At 43.6% G+C, this 14,424-nt stretch overlaps 1 pseudogene; it reads left to right on the plus strand.

Annotated features, from left to right (window-relative positions):
• Positions 1–795: 795 nt before the first annotated feature.
• LOC122678512 lies at positions 796–892 on the plus strand (annotated as a pseudogene).
• The last annotated feature ends 13,532 nt before the right edge of the window (positions 893–14,424 follow it).

Consider the following 14,424-nt stretch of genomic DNA (forward strand, 5'->3'; position numbering starts at 1 on the left):
CCTCAACCCTTCATGGGAGCCAGAACAGTATACTCTATCCCACTGGGAGGAGGAGAGGGAAGGATGTTCCCGGCAGGGAGTGATTGGAGAAAACATTCAATCCCTACTTGCTGGGTTACTCTTAGTTCTGGTAGACACATTTATGGTAGTTAAACATGCACTAGGCACACATCTTTGTCATTAATAAAGATACTACTCCAAAGTCCAGTATTTCCCCCTGGGTCCTAGTTTATTCAGTTTAATTCAGCAAATGTTTACTTGCTGTAAACTAAGTCGCTTAAGTCATGTCCAACTCTTTGCGACCCCATGGACTGTAGCCTGCTAGGCTCCTCTGTCCATGAGATCCTTAAGGAAAGAATACTGGAGTGGGTTTCCATGCCCTCCTCCAGGGAATCTGCCCCACCCACAGATCAAACCCACATTGCTTACATCTCCTGCATTGGCAGGCGGGTTCCTTACCACTAGCACCACCTGGGAAGCCCAACAAACATTTATGGTATCTCAATTCTGTGCCCAGAACTAGAGATACAGAGACAAACATTTTCTTAAAAAAAGCATGGATCCTGCCCTCAGAAGCAAAATCCATGCGGTTTCAATCCAGAAATTGCTGCCAGAGACCTGAATCCTCTGCAGGTTCTTGCAGAGGGTAGGAGGTGACTTCCCCACCAACACAGTGGCAGTATGGTCAGGGCAATGTGACCTGAGCTGGGTCTACAGCCTCCAGTCATGCCGTCTGAGGGCTGGTTCTCAAGAAAGGAAAGGTTTTTTGACTTGGCCTCCTAAAAAGAAGTTCAGTGCTCTTTTCAGCAGCACTACAGTAAAATTAGAGACATGGAGAAGATGAGCATGGCCCCTGAGGAAGAATAACAAACTAATTCAATTTCATATTTTTCTAAATAGGTGGAGCACAGGGCTTCCCTGGTGGCTTAGAAGGTAGAGAAACTGCCTGCAATGCAGGAGACCCAGGTTCAATTCCTGGATTAGGAAGATCCCTTGGAGAAGGGAATGGCCACCCACTCCAGTAGTCTTGCCTGGAGAATCCCATGGACAGAGGAGCTTGGTGGGCTATATAGTCCATGGGGTTGAAAAGAGCTGGACACGTCTGATGCGACTAACACACAGAGGATTTTTAGGGCAGTGAAATACTCTGCATGATGCCATAATAATGGATGCATGTCATCACATTTGTCCAATCCCATAGAATGACAATCCCATCAGGAGAGCACCATAATGTGAACCATGGACTTTGGGTGATAACAATGTAACTGCAGGTTCATATATGATAACAAATGTCCACTCTGGTCAGGGATATTGGTCACAGTGAAGGCTGTGCATGTAGGGATCAGCAAGGGGGGTGGGGGGACTGTGGAAAAATCTCTGTACCTTCCATTCAACTTTGCTGTGAACCTAAAATGGCTCTTTTAAAAAACAATCTTAATTTTTTTTATGACTAAAAGTAAACAAAAGAAGTTAAGGCAGCTGAATAAACTCCCTGGAACAGCCAGACAGAGGTGAGGCAGGCCCCTGATCCACTCTGCAGGGGCCTGAGGAAGTTCAAACAGTTCTACGGCATGAGGACCCCACAGGCCAGCTCTGCCTCCCCATCTGGCAGGGGGAAGGGAGTGGAGACTGGAACATCATAGTCTAATTTCCCCCTTATACTAATGCTTTGCAAAAAAACCTAAGTAATTTATCTTACTCCAGTATTATCATTCACTTTTTGATTTACTAATAAGTAGGGGAAAAATATATCTGAACAAATTTCTTATATTGTAAATCTTTTTCTTCATAAGACAAGTCATGTCCAAACCTGGACATCCTTGGTATAGAATCTCCATCTACTGGAACATCTATTTGCTTCAGAAAATTAAATTTGTAAGCATAATCAAGGCCGTAGATAGCCAGCCAAGTGTGTCTGCTTACTCAGTCACGGGATATTGAGTATCACGTAAATAGCAACTTGAGCAGAGCTTGCAATCTGTGTGTTCCAGAAAGGAGAAGCAGTCCTGGAGTCCTGCTGGGGCCTTCCCCACCCTCCACCCCTACTAGATCCAAAGCCTGGAGCTGAGTGGGTTCATCCAGGAAGCACCTCTCTCCTACTCTAGCCCAGGGCAGACCTTCTCACCCACCTCACCCCTGGCTTTCTGCTGCCTCATTCTGAGTTAATTTGTCTAGAAAAAAATGTTAGCCTGCCGAATCTGTTCATAAATAGCATTTTGATCATGACACTAATCTAAAGGTTCGTATTCCTTTCAACACCTGGAGACATCAGTGAACATTCAGACTTTGTCTAAACAGTGTCACTATTGTCATTGGCTGGAGTGACTAAGTCAAAACATTGCACATTGATCCAAAAACTGTTTGGGGATGAACTTGAGGGTTGGGTGGATTTTTGGTTTGTTTGATTTTTTTGGCTTGTTGGTTAAAGCAACTGGAGTTTAACAGATATGGGAGGGCAGGGTCAATTTCAGGGCCTGCTCTTCCTCCCTGGAATTAATTAAAAAGTTAAATATCTATATTAATACCTTGGCAAGCAGCAAGCGATGAACTTAGCTGTTAATAGAAGCTGAATCCACCCTTGGAGAGAATAGACAATACAAGGAAAAACAACAACAAAAAAGAACAGAAGGGCATCCAAACATTCCCTGCCTACCACTCACCAGGGGACTCAAATAAGGAAACAGCCTCTGGAATTTTATTTCAAGCTCTACACCTTCTTTGTTTGTTTGTTTGAAAGGGGACTTTTTCCTAGTTTTCAAAGTCTGAGTTGTCACTTTTATATATATTAATTTAAGAAAGCCCAGTGAGATTGAGAAAATAAAACAGCTCCCCACCAAGAACTGATAGACAGAGGAGCCTAGCAAGCTACAGTCATGGGGTCACAAAGAGTTGGACACGACGGAGGGACTGAACACACACACACACACACACAGAACTGACCATTCCTCTCTCGAGTGCCTTCAGCATTTGTTCTAACCAGGTCTAGGACAGCATCTTCTGGGTTATAGCACATACATCTGTCTTCACCTCTCTAGGCCCCCTTGAGGGCAGCGGGGACATCTTGATCTTCTTGGTGCACCCCAGTAACTTGCCCTAAGCTGGCTCATAGTGGGTGCTTAGGGTGGGGTGCTAGCAGGCTGGGTCATGGTGAAGTGTATATGCTCTGGAATCAAAGTACCTGCTTTGAACTCCAGCTCTGACACACCCCAGTGTATGATCCTGAACAAGTTTCCTTAGCCTTGCGGAAGACTAAGCGGGGGGAATTACAGTACCTGCTTCTCAGGAATTTCATGAGAAGTAAATTAGATAATCCCAGGTCACAGCAAGCACTCAGTACATCCTTTGACTAAATCATGATGACCTAGACAGAAAAATTAATCAATGCTCATAAAACAATTAGTACTTATCTCTGAAGTGTTCCGGAAAAGGGAAACCTACTCATTTCAACCAGTGCTTACTACAGATGGGAGTGTTAGGAGTGGATATCAGGAAAAAACACAGTACTTATCCAGTATTATCAAGAAGGCTTTAAAGAATTGAGGTCTCAAGAGCTCTTAATTGAAGAGCGCTTGCCCAGGAGAGTCTTACAGGCCAAGTGAGAGAATCCCTGAAAATCACTCTGTGCCTGGCTCTGTGAGCTGTCCCTCTCAGCTTCTGTCTTCCCCAAAGTCCTTCCGAGACAGCACATCGTTGCTGGACTTGGAAAGGGATGGACACCGAGGAGGGTTCAGAGCCTGTTGTGTAGTCGTTGGCCTCCCAGCCTTGCCCTAGGGCATTGCCCACCCTGTCTCCTATGTGTAATGTGCTCCACAAGTGTACCTGCTCACGTCATTCTGCCCCAGGACCTGTGTATTCATTGCCTGCCAACTGCACAGCTGGGTCTTAGTAATACTAGACACTGCTAAGCCTGTGATAACCAGAATCACTGTGTGTGCCAGTGAGGAAATAAAATAAGCAGACCCACAGCAAATGTCTTCTAATATCTCAATTAACTCTAGTGACAAAGAAATGGTGAGTCTGAATTTGGTCTCAAATTCTCATAACCAGTTTATTCTGTAAACACTGGGTGTTTTGAACCCAGTCAGTTTAGAAGCTATGTTCACAAAAACTGAACTATAATCCTTAGAAGATAAATATTAATTTAAAAAGTAATTTAGAAAAGTAATATTTTATACAACTAATATATATCAGCCATGAATATAAGCTCTGGACCACATTCCCAAGTCTCTAAGATAACAAAAAATAGACTGTGAGGTTTGGACTACTGTGCCTTTTGTGCCTGTCTTACAAGTGGGAAAAAGTAAAATCCAGAGAAGCCAAATGGCTTACATAGCTGCATACATGTACACACAACACATACCTTTCTCCCTCTTACTGGAAGGAGCACGTGCCACTTTTCCATGACCACTTTTGATTTTAAGACTCGGCTAATTCCCAAGGCCTCAGAAATCCAGTTTCTTTGCTCTTGGATTAACTGTGCTATTTGAACTAAAAGCTTAACTTGTTTTTAATCTTCTTTTGGAAATGCTGACTTAGAGAATCAGTGCCCTGCCCAGCAGGTCCCAGGCACAGGTGAAGCAAAGAGCCAGCACACACACTTTTCTAGCAACAGAAAGTGCTTGGATGGGAGATCTAGGGACCAGATTGTCAGGGTGCCTGTGTTAGAGCCAGCATACCAGGGTTAGAGATCAAAGCAAAGACAAGGATAGTGGAGGTTATCTGGGGAGGCATCAGACACGATACGATCAGAAAAGAGCATTGTAGCCAGAGCCAAGACTTTAGTGATGGCAGCAGCTCTCGTGGGTAACTCAGAGTGGGTGGACTTCTCTGTGAAGGACAGCCACAGAGAGGGAGCCTTTCACATGCGTGCTGCTATGGTTATCCATCACTGATGAAGGACAGGGGAGCCTGCAGGGCTGTAGTCCACGTGGTCGCAGAGCCGGAACAACAGCAACAGTCACTGATGAGGCTGTGGAACCGTCCATGCCCCACTGTTAACAAGCAGCTAGGAATCAGAATCTATGAGTACTGCCTGGCAAAACTGGAGTAATGTCTCCAGTTACAGCATGACATTTCTACCCTATGTAGATGGAGGCAGTGACTTTCTCAGGTACAGGGACAAGGCACTCCTTTCCGTGTGGGTATTTGAGTGAAGCTGGTAAGAGCTTGTGATTCGTGTCCATACAGTCAGCTCCAAACTCCTCCATTATCAAAAGAAAATTCTCTCCATCTGACCCCACAGCTCCCTGACATCACACACACAATCTCATTCAACTCCTGTTGTCCCTGTGGGGTTTTTCTCTCCTGGCTGCCCTTAATGATGATTGGAACCTTATTCCTAAGGAATAATCACGTTTCTGATGAGAGGAAGAGAACCCAAGGTGAATTTTTTCCCTAGGATCAGCCTCAGTTAGGGGTTCTCAGGCATCATCAACATTTTTCTAGGCAGCTTTAAAGGTGATGCAGAAATGACCACATAGGCAGGGCACAAAGCTAGTGACTTCAATAAGCAAGGAAGGCCTGGACATCCAGGCACTGGTGTCTCATGACCTGCTCCCAGAGGCAGGCTTGGAGATTGGCATGAAGCAACCTGGACTGCATTTGGGGAAGTGACACCCCACGGAGGAGTCAGTTCCATGGTGGAGGCGGCTCCTGTACCCCACGGTGGGAATGGAGCTGCAGAAGCCCTCGGGGGCTCTCAAGTAAAAAGGAATCATCAGATAGAGACGTGTGGAAATACAGGTGACTCCAACAAGCTCCGTCTTGAACCTGGGTATTTGCATCATGATGACATGAATTTGTAAGTGATAAAAGGCATGTAGAAGGCAGAAAAGTGGAGGTGATTATGGATTAAACAAACACATTAGCTCCATTATGCCATAAGCAAAAAGTAGGTCAGAAGTACCCTCCTGACCCAAACTCTTAATTTATTCATCATAATCATGACCTATGTTTCTTAATTGGCATCAGAAATGCTGAGGAACATTTAAATTCATGCTGTCAGGGCAAAATAAGCCATTTTGAGGTACAGTTTCTTTTTATACTGGTCTAGAGAGGGAAAAAAAATTGAATGTGGAAAAACGTTAAGGACAATGTGAGTTGGAAATAAAGCAAAAGAAGCCCTTTATTCTCAAAGAAGGCCAGATTTTGGCTTGACTTTCTTTGGGAAATGCACCCCACCCCCAACATTTTTTAAGCCTGGAACCTCAGAGAGGGTCAGCTTTCACAAGGTAGAAAATATTGAGGAAAAAGAAAAAAGGACTTGAATCCTAGAAGTGTTTTCCACAGAGCCTTCATGGGACATGTGCACATTTTAGTGCTGTCCCTGGGGAGGGCAGCACATACCCCATAGCTCAACTGCCTGTGTTCAACTCCCAGCTCTGCCTCTTGTCAGCTGCATAACCACGGACACATTCCTAAACCTCTCTGGGTTTTGAGTTAACTCAAGTTATAAAATTCTACCCACCTCTTACAGGGTTGTCGTGAGGATTAAATAAGCTAATACCTAGAGGATGTTAGAATGATATTTTACAGACATTTTTACTAGTTGCAAATAACAGAAATAGATTGCTGATAAGGGCCACTGAATATTTCCAAATACTCATTTGTTTCTCCACTGGCATCATGACATCTCCTAAGAAGAAATAAAAGGCTAATTATAGAGGGAACAAAGTTAAGTTGCAGATTTCCTGGATTCTCAGAAAGTGACATCATGTCAGAGCTATGTCTAGTGTGTTGTCCATTCATCTGGCAAATATTTGATAGGAGCGTCTAAGCGTTGGAGGTCCTGGGGGAGCAAGGCAGACATGTTCCCACCTGCATGATGCTTAGACCAGGGCAGAAGAGAATAGCATCCTCAGAACCTCAATCCAGGGCAGTGACAGTGCAAGAGGGTAAGTATGGGATCCTGACTGCTGACCAGATGGAAGGCTGTGTCTTGACTAGACCCAGCTCCCTGGGTGCCCAGCATAGGCCAGACACATCGTAGGTGCTCAATAAACATTCAAGGAACTAATGGATACAGCACTTACTGTGCTATACTGTGTCTCATGTTGTCCTTTATTTCCTAATCTTCAGAGCAAATCTCCTTCATTTTTTCGACCCCAGCTCCTAAAATCATGTCTAGCACACAGGTGGTGGTTTAATCACTAGATCATGTCTGACTTGCAATCCCATGGCCCCTTATCCATGAGATTTCCTGGGGAAGAATACTGGAGTGGGTAGCCATTTCTTTCTCCAGGGGATCTTCCCAACCCAGGGATCAAACCAGGTCTCCTGCATTACAGGTGGATTCTTTACTAACTGAGTGTGCCACTAGGGAAGCCTCCTAACACATAGGGTATGGGGGTGATAAATGTTTGTTGAATTGATGTGAATGACGAATATGCCTAATGCGTCTCTCTCCCTGTTCAACTGTGGAGGCCTTTCCTGCTTTAATCCAGAAGTGAGAAACTTGACAAGATTGGTAGCCAAGTTATTCTCAGGAGTTGAATCTTTTCATACCATTAAAATTGCATACCTTACTGGTTTTCTGTTCACTCTTAGCTGCCATGACCTCTTTTTATGAAAACTCTCCTCCTTTAGGCTTAGGGTCCCACCTGTCCTCTTGGATTCCTCTGGAAACTTTTCTATCCCCCCCTTGCTCCCAGATCATCAGCCTCCCCAGCAAAATAGCATGATCACCTCCCAGTCTCAGTCCTAAGCCTAGTGGTAGCCATTGTTGCTGTCAGATCACTAACATTATCAGCCTGCTCCCTCTAGAAGCAGACCCACCCCTTGACCCCAGGAGTGGACATGCAGCCAGACTTGTACTCCTCTGGCAACAGTGCTTGGTCCAAGGAGGAGACATGTGCCTCAAGCAGGGACAAAGTCCTTCCCCGTCATAATGGCTGGACCCTGGTGTGATGAAGTTGAGAGGATGTCACCCTGGCAGCAACCAGGCCCTACCACATGGAGTCCCCCCGCAGAAACAAATGGAACCCAACTGACGAGTGGGAGATGGGAGACAGAATAGACAAGAGCGAGAGTGAGACACAGTCTTAGACTCTCGTTTCTGCTTCCGAGACTCACAAGCCCGTGCATTCCCCTGTAACGTGAGCTAGGCGGGGCAGGGTGCTACTGCTGGCCAAGAGGTTTGCTGTCACCATAGACCCTCCTTCGAGACCTTGTCCACTTTTACACTTTGACCAAACCCCAACCCTAACCCTAACCTAACCCTAACCCTAACCCAACTCTCCATGCATGGCATTTTTCCTGGATGTCACTGCCCACCTCCCAACTTCAACTTGTGTAAAGCTCTTCATTGCTGAGCCAACAACTTCCAGACTCTATCTTAACCTGTGGTGCCACGTTCCTCTCCCCTAGACCTTCCTCTCTCTCCTTCATGCCCCCACCCACAATCAGGCACTGCAGTTTCTTCCTTCACACTGATTCCTATAGCTCCCCTTCCTTCCTAATTGTCAGCCACCACTTGGGTTAGGGGCTTAGCTTCCTGATGTGGCCCCCTGACTCAATTCTTCTGGCACAGAGTGACCAGGGGAGTAAGCTTCCTGAGGTTCTGTCTGCCGAATCAGGTCCAGGCTTCTTAGTGGAACCCACAAAGCTGCCCAGGAGCCGTTGTCCTAGCTTCTGGCCACACTTCTCACCTACAGGGTTTAGAACTATGAGTTGCTAGAACATTGTAACTTAAAGGGTGATGATTTAGGAAGGCAATCATAACTAGCCAAACATTATAAACATGCTCCCAGTGTAGAAATAACTTGTCTTATTAAGGAATTACTTCCCAACTTGAAAGCTCTGTTTTGAAAGAGGAATTGATAGAAGAGGATGGAGAATTATTCACTAAAGTCAGCAAGAGATTGAATGCTGCTGCTGCTGCTGCTGCTAAGTCACTTCAGTCGTGTCCGACTCTGTGCGACCTCATAGACGGCAGCCCACCAGGCCCCTCCATCCCTGGGATTCTCCAGGCAAGAACACTGGAGTGGGCTGCCATTTCCTTCTCCAATGCATGCATGCATGCTAAGTCGCTTAAGTCATGTCCAACTCTGTGCAACCCCATGGACAGCAGCCCACCAGGCTCTTCTGTCCACAGGGTTCTTTAGGCAAGAATACTGGAGTGGGTTGCCATTTCCTTCTCCCAGAGACTGGATGAGGGATGGGCTAAAATTTTGGAGTGTCTGTCACCTATACTATTTTCTAAAATGTCAGCAAATGAATTATTTTTAAAAAATGAATCTTCTCATGCAAATGCTTTTAAACTGGTTATTTCGTTATTTAAAAAAATATTTCATCTGAGGTGGTTATTTTAAATTTTTTTTTGCATTTTTCATCTGAGGAAATCCATACCTAATTATTTTTTACTATTAGACTTACCTTTTTAATAGAATTGTCTTTCTGGACTGCAATTCATTTTCTTCCATGTACAAAACTTTGAGAGTTCATCAATACATCCAACCTGATAAGTATATGTACTTCATTCAAGCCCACAGCTAATTTTCTGAGTTAAAGACACCTGTTTGATGGACTGACTATGATATATCTAGAGTTTATTTTTTTTAATTTGCATGAAATGAAATTTGTTAATAAATAAGATTATTAAGGTTTTTCATATCCAATCCAAAATGCTGACAGAAAACCATACAAAACCATTATACAGGAGTGATGAGATATACATATACACATATATATATACACACACATATATATATATACACATATATATGCATATATATGTAACAGGAGAAGGATTATTTTTGTTTTATACCCAAAGTCTAGCAGAGAACTCAGCATCAGGTAAGATACTCAAGCATTTATTGACTGACGAGATTTTCTATTCCTCAGGTTAGTGCATCTGTTACTGTAAGTCCAGGCCACTCAAGATGGCAGGTCTCTTGCTCTTGGTACATCCCCTGCTTGATCAACACTTGCTTGTGTGCCTGCTAAGTTGCTTCAGTTGTGCCCAACTCTTTGCAACCCCATGGACTGTAGCCTGCCAGGCTCCCCTGTCCATGGAATTCTCCAGGCAAGAATATTGGAGTGAGTTGCCATGCCCTCCTCCAGGGGATCTTCCTGACCCAGGGATTGAACCCACCTCTCTTACCATCTTCTACATTGGCAAGTGGGTTCTTTACCACTAGCGCCACCTGAGAAGCCCCCAGCACCTGCTTGATCACATGACTATCCAGTCCTCCGAATTATAGGGCTTAATTAGTCCCTAGAAACTGATGAGACAACCTAATGTCAATTTCCCCTGTAAATAGTACCTCCTCCTCCCACAGGAAATGCTGCCATTTTCTGCTCACTGTTTGCCAAACATGGTGGGGTGTCTCCCCAGGACCCTTCGTGTAAGATTCCCCCATCCATTAAATCATCAGTGTCTTTGTCACTGTCTCCCGGCTTTTTCATCAGTCTGTATCTCCAGGCTGGGCAACTGCAAGGCTTACAGTCCACACTGTCAGGTATAGAAGTGAGGAATTCAGGGATGTGTCCATAAAATGATACTATATAAAAACTTTTAAATCATCTGTGTTATATTAAGAAGAACATGTTAAAGGTTTAAATTTTAAATGACTTTTTGTTACTAAAACAATATCCACTATTTACATTTATGATTTATGTTGTCAACATGGTATGTAGAGAATGTATGATGAATATTTACTGTTTCTCAAAATGAAATATGGCAGGTAGTTTGATAAGCCTTAAGCTTATAAAGAGAGTTGTATGCTGAAAAAATAATCTAGTCCAAGGTTTGAACTGGAAGCTTTTTCTCTAAAATTATACTTTTCAGAATACTGGTGCTATGGGATAATTTATTTGGTAACGTTGCTTGTAAGGTATCCTAGACAGTTAATAGATGTATTTTTGAATGACCGGGATAACATATTCCATTGTATGGGCTGTCAGCTATTTAATTTCTGTCTAAATGTTAACTGTTGGACTAGTATATATTTTCACAAAATGCAAAATCATGACTGTCAGTTTTTCCATGACTAACTATTCCCTGCCAGATGTTTTTTAGGTTCTGCTAAGTCACATTTTCTTCCCCCCAGAACTCTGTGTTCCCACTCCTGTTCCCTTTGGTCTTTTTCTTATTTTGCCTTTTACCTGAATTTTGGGCAAAATGGTTTTATTGCTCTTTTTACTATTTCATATGAATATAATAGTTTCACACAAATTACTCTCAATTTCACCTCTGTCATAAAGTTTAATCTATCCTTTTCCAGGGGAGAGATACATTTTGTGCAATTTATTCAAAGCAGTTATTAAGCCTTTCTATGCAAGAAAAGCTATCAGATGACTGAAAGTCTTCTGAATCACTCCAATATCAAATCTTTTGGAAACTGAAAATGAAAACCAGTTCATAAATTTTGCATTTGCTTTCTGGTCTTCAGCTGCTTCTCCTGATTAGCTTTTCTGGCCATAGCAAGGATCATTACCCATTAGTTAGATCATTAGAGCTCACTGTAAAATGATGCTTTACAACACATGGTTGATTTGTATTTTCTTACCAAGTTGAGTTCATATGGAATATTCATGTAGGCCAGTAGACAGAAAAATTCCAATGACAAATTTCATCTCTAGAATGCCAGTGAAAATATCTGACTGCATGCGTTGTTTCAAAAAGTGTTTATTGATTCAAAACATATTAAAAGCCTACCATGTGATTGAAATTGTAAGAGAAATGTAAAGAAAAAACCTAGTCCTTATTCCCCCAAGGAATTGTAATGAGAAAGAAAGACAACAAACACAAGTTGAAATAAAGTAAAATATTTGATGAAATTAGGTCTGTGAAATCAGTGGGAAGTGCCATAAAAGTACAGAGGAAGCACTGGAACATTACCCCAGCCACTCTCAGACTCCTCATTGCCCACATTTCATCACTGGTTATGCAAAGGCAATGCAACCTCTTCTACATGACTCCACGCATGTGTGTTTGAAGGAGAAACCGTCAGAATATTCCTGCTGGAGAACAGTGAGGTCCCTAAACTGCAAATATTTTATACACCAGCTGCAGAGCATTATTGGATGCCTATGGATGAATAAAATAAAGTGAGCCTGAGTTTACGACCTAATCTCACTTCCATGCTTTGAGAGAACAAAGTGTGGTTGTAGAAAGCAAGCTCCTGGGGTCAGAGAGCAGATCTGCATTGTGAGATGACACAAGCAGGTTCACGCAGGCCAGCTGAGCACAGAATCTTCGTCTGTGAATGGAGGTCTGTGAGGTCGCATGTCTGTGAGGTTCCCTGCCCCCCCACCCCACCCCAGTCATCTGACATTCTCAAATCTAATCATAAGTGGATTGGTCAGGCCAGCCTGATTATCATTATAGCTTAGGAACTTTTCTAACTTCTGAATTTCCTAGGTGTATCATCTAGGAGGAAACTTTGGTAACTGCTGAGCTCCACTTTATTGAAGGGGATACAAATATTGTTTTAATAATTTCTCTCTGTGCAAAAATTATCAACAGTGAAATTTTAGGAATGTAGTTTGTGCACTACATTTGGCCACAGTCTAATCAACCAGGAAAAAAACTTTACTATGCAATGTTAATTTACCATAGCCAGTGTTAGGAAAAACGCCGCGGGAGGAAAAAGCCGCCTCTAAGGACCGGTGGTAAAGGCCTTTTATTAAGCGTCGCTCTTGGGCAGAACTCCCGGGGGCTGGTGAGTGAGGAGACAAAGGGAGTCTGCAAGGTATGAGGGGTGGGGAGGGGTTTTATAGTCCGGGCTGGCATCCAGGCCAGGTCTTTTCATATAAGGAAGAAAGCGCGGGCTACAGCGGTGGTCAGTGTCCGAGGGCTTTATGTTGGTACCTGATTGGGCCAGGCTGCAGGGGGCCAGCCCCTGGAAGTTTAGCCAGCCTCCGGAATTTGCCTTGCAGCACTTTCCCGGGGGCATGCCCTGACCTTTCAGCCAGTTTTCTTCCTCTTCTTGAAAATGGTAGATTTTTTATTTTTTTAGCATTTTCCGAATCTTAGAAATTGTCATTCTATACTCACTCAAAACCCCATGCTAACACCCAACAAATTCATCTTCCCTGCCTAATAACTTTAGTGAATATGCAAAATATTCATCTAATTTACCAACCTTTATGGTACCTTTCGTATCACAATATAATGTTGAACATAATTTTTCTTATCGAATTGCTGATCTTGACATTATTGAAAGCCCTTCATGATTTCAGGAGAGTCGGTGGCTCCAAATACAATCAATCACAGCGCAGGCAGAGCAACAATTCCTTGCCCCTTGTGTGGCAGGGGTCCCCAACCTTTTAGGCACCAAGGAATGGTTTTGTGGAGGACAATTTTCCACTGATTGGGGTAGGGGGTGGTTTCAGGATGATTCAAGCACTGCATTTACTGTGCATTTTATTTCTATTATTATTACATCAGCTCCACCTCAGATGGTCAGGCAGTAGATTCTGGAGGTTGGGGACCCCAATTGTAAGGCATTAGGTAGAAGTGCAAATTTTCTCCCAGCTGTTTTCAACTCCAGAATACAAAGAATCACAACCCAGGTGGCCAAAGATCTGTTAGGGAAAATGCCTCAGGCCAAAGACTGCAAAAAGGAGACTTGCATGGCTTAGTTTTGCAAATACAAGCTTTGTGGGTTTTAGAGGTGGAAGAGACCTCAAAGAGGAAACCAGCAAGTGCAGCTTTCAGTTTCTAGGAAGGAAGGACTCTGCTAATCCTGGACGTGCTATTTCAATTCAAGGATAGGAGAAAATTAAATTTTGCAAAGTTGTATGTCTTTTAAAGTGAGTTTAATGCTATGCCTCAACAGGCTACATGAAAATGTGTATACAGCGTGCACTAAAATGAAGGGCTAATTTCCCTGGCAGGGAGGAAAATGGGAGAGGAGAGAAAACAGACTCTATTCTCCTAAAAACTCTCCAGTCTGTCTCGGAGGCAACTACAGAGTAACAGTAATGATAGATGGCAAAAGTTTGACAAGACACGGTACAGAGACACTCAGTGGAATAAGAATTAACCTTCTCCTGCCTTATAACTTTACAGCAAAACTCAGAAGAGGAAGCCAGGAAAATCAGAAAGCTTGACTGATTACATTAAAAATTTTCATTTAATGGTTTCTTTAATTTGAACGGAACTAACTCAGTCCCACAAATGTCTTCTTCAACGTGAGAACAATCCTTTCGGGAACCACAAGGCGGCACAAGTCACGCCGGAATTCTCCCAGAGGCAAACTGCCAGATTTAGGACAGTCCTTCCCCGGTCACTGACGCGAACTGGTCTGCGTTGTGCCTGGACTGACTGACCTTCGGACCGACCGCAACACTTGCATTGGCACCACCTCACAGAAGACACCTAGGCTAGGGGCCCCGGGAGGTGGGCAAGCCAGGTATCATTGCCTTGGGTGCGAACGACGCAATTGCCGATGCTGGCAGAAGGCTCTGCTCCTCGTCACT

Source organism: Cervus elaphus, chromosome 20 (genome assembly GCF_910594005.1).
Source record: "Cervus elaphus chromosome 20, mCerEla1.1, whole genome shotgun sequence".
Classification (NCBI taxonomy): Eukaryota; Metazoa; Chordata; class Mammalia; order Artiodactyla; family Cervidae; genus Cervus; species Cervus elaphus.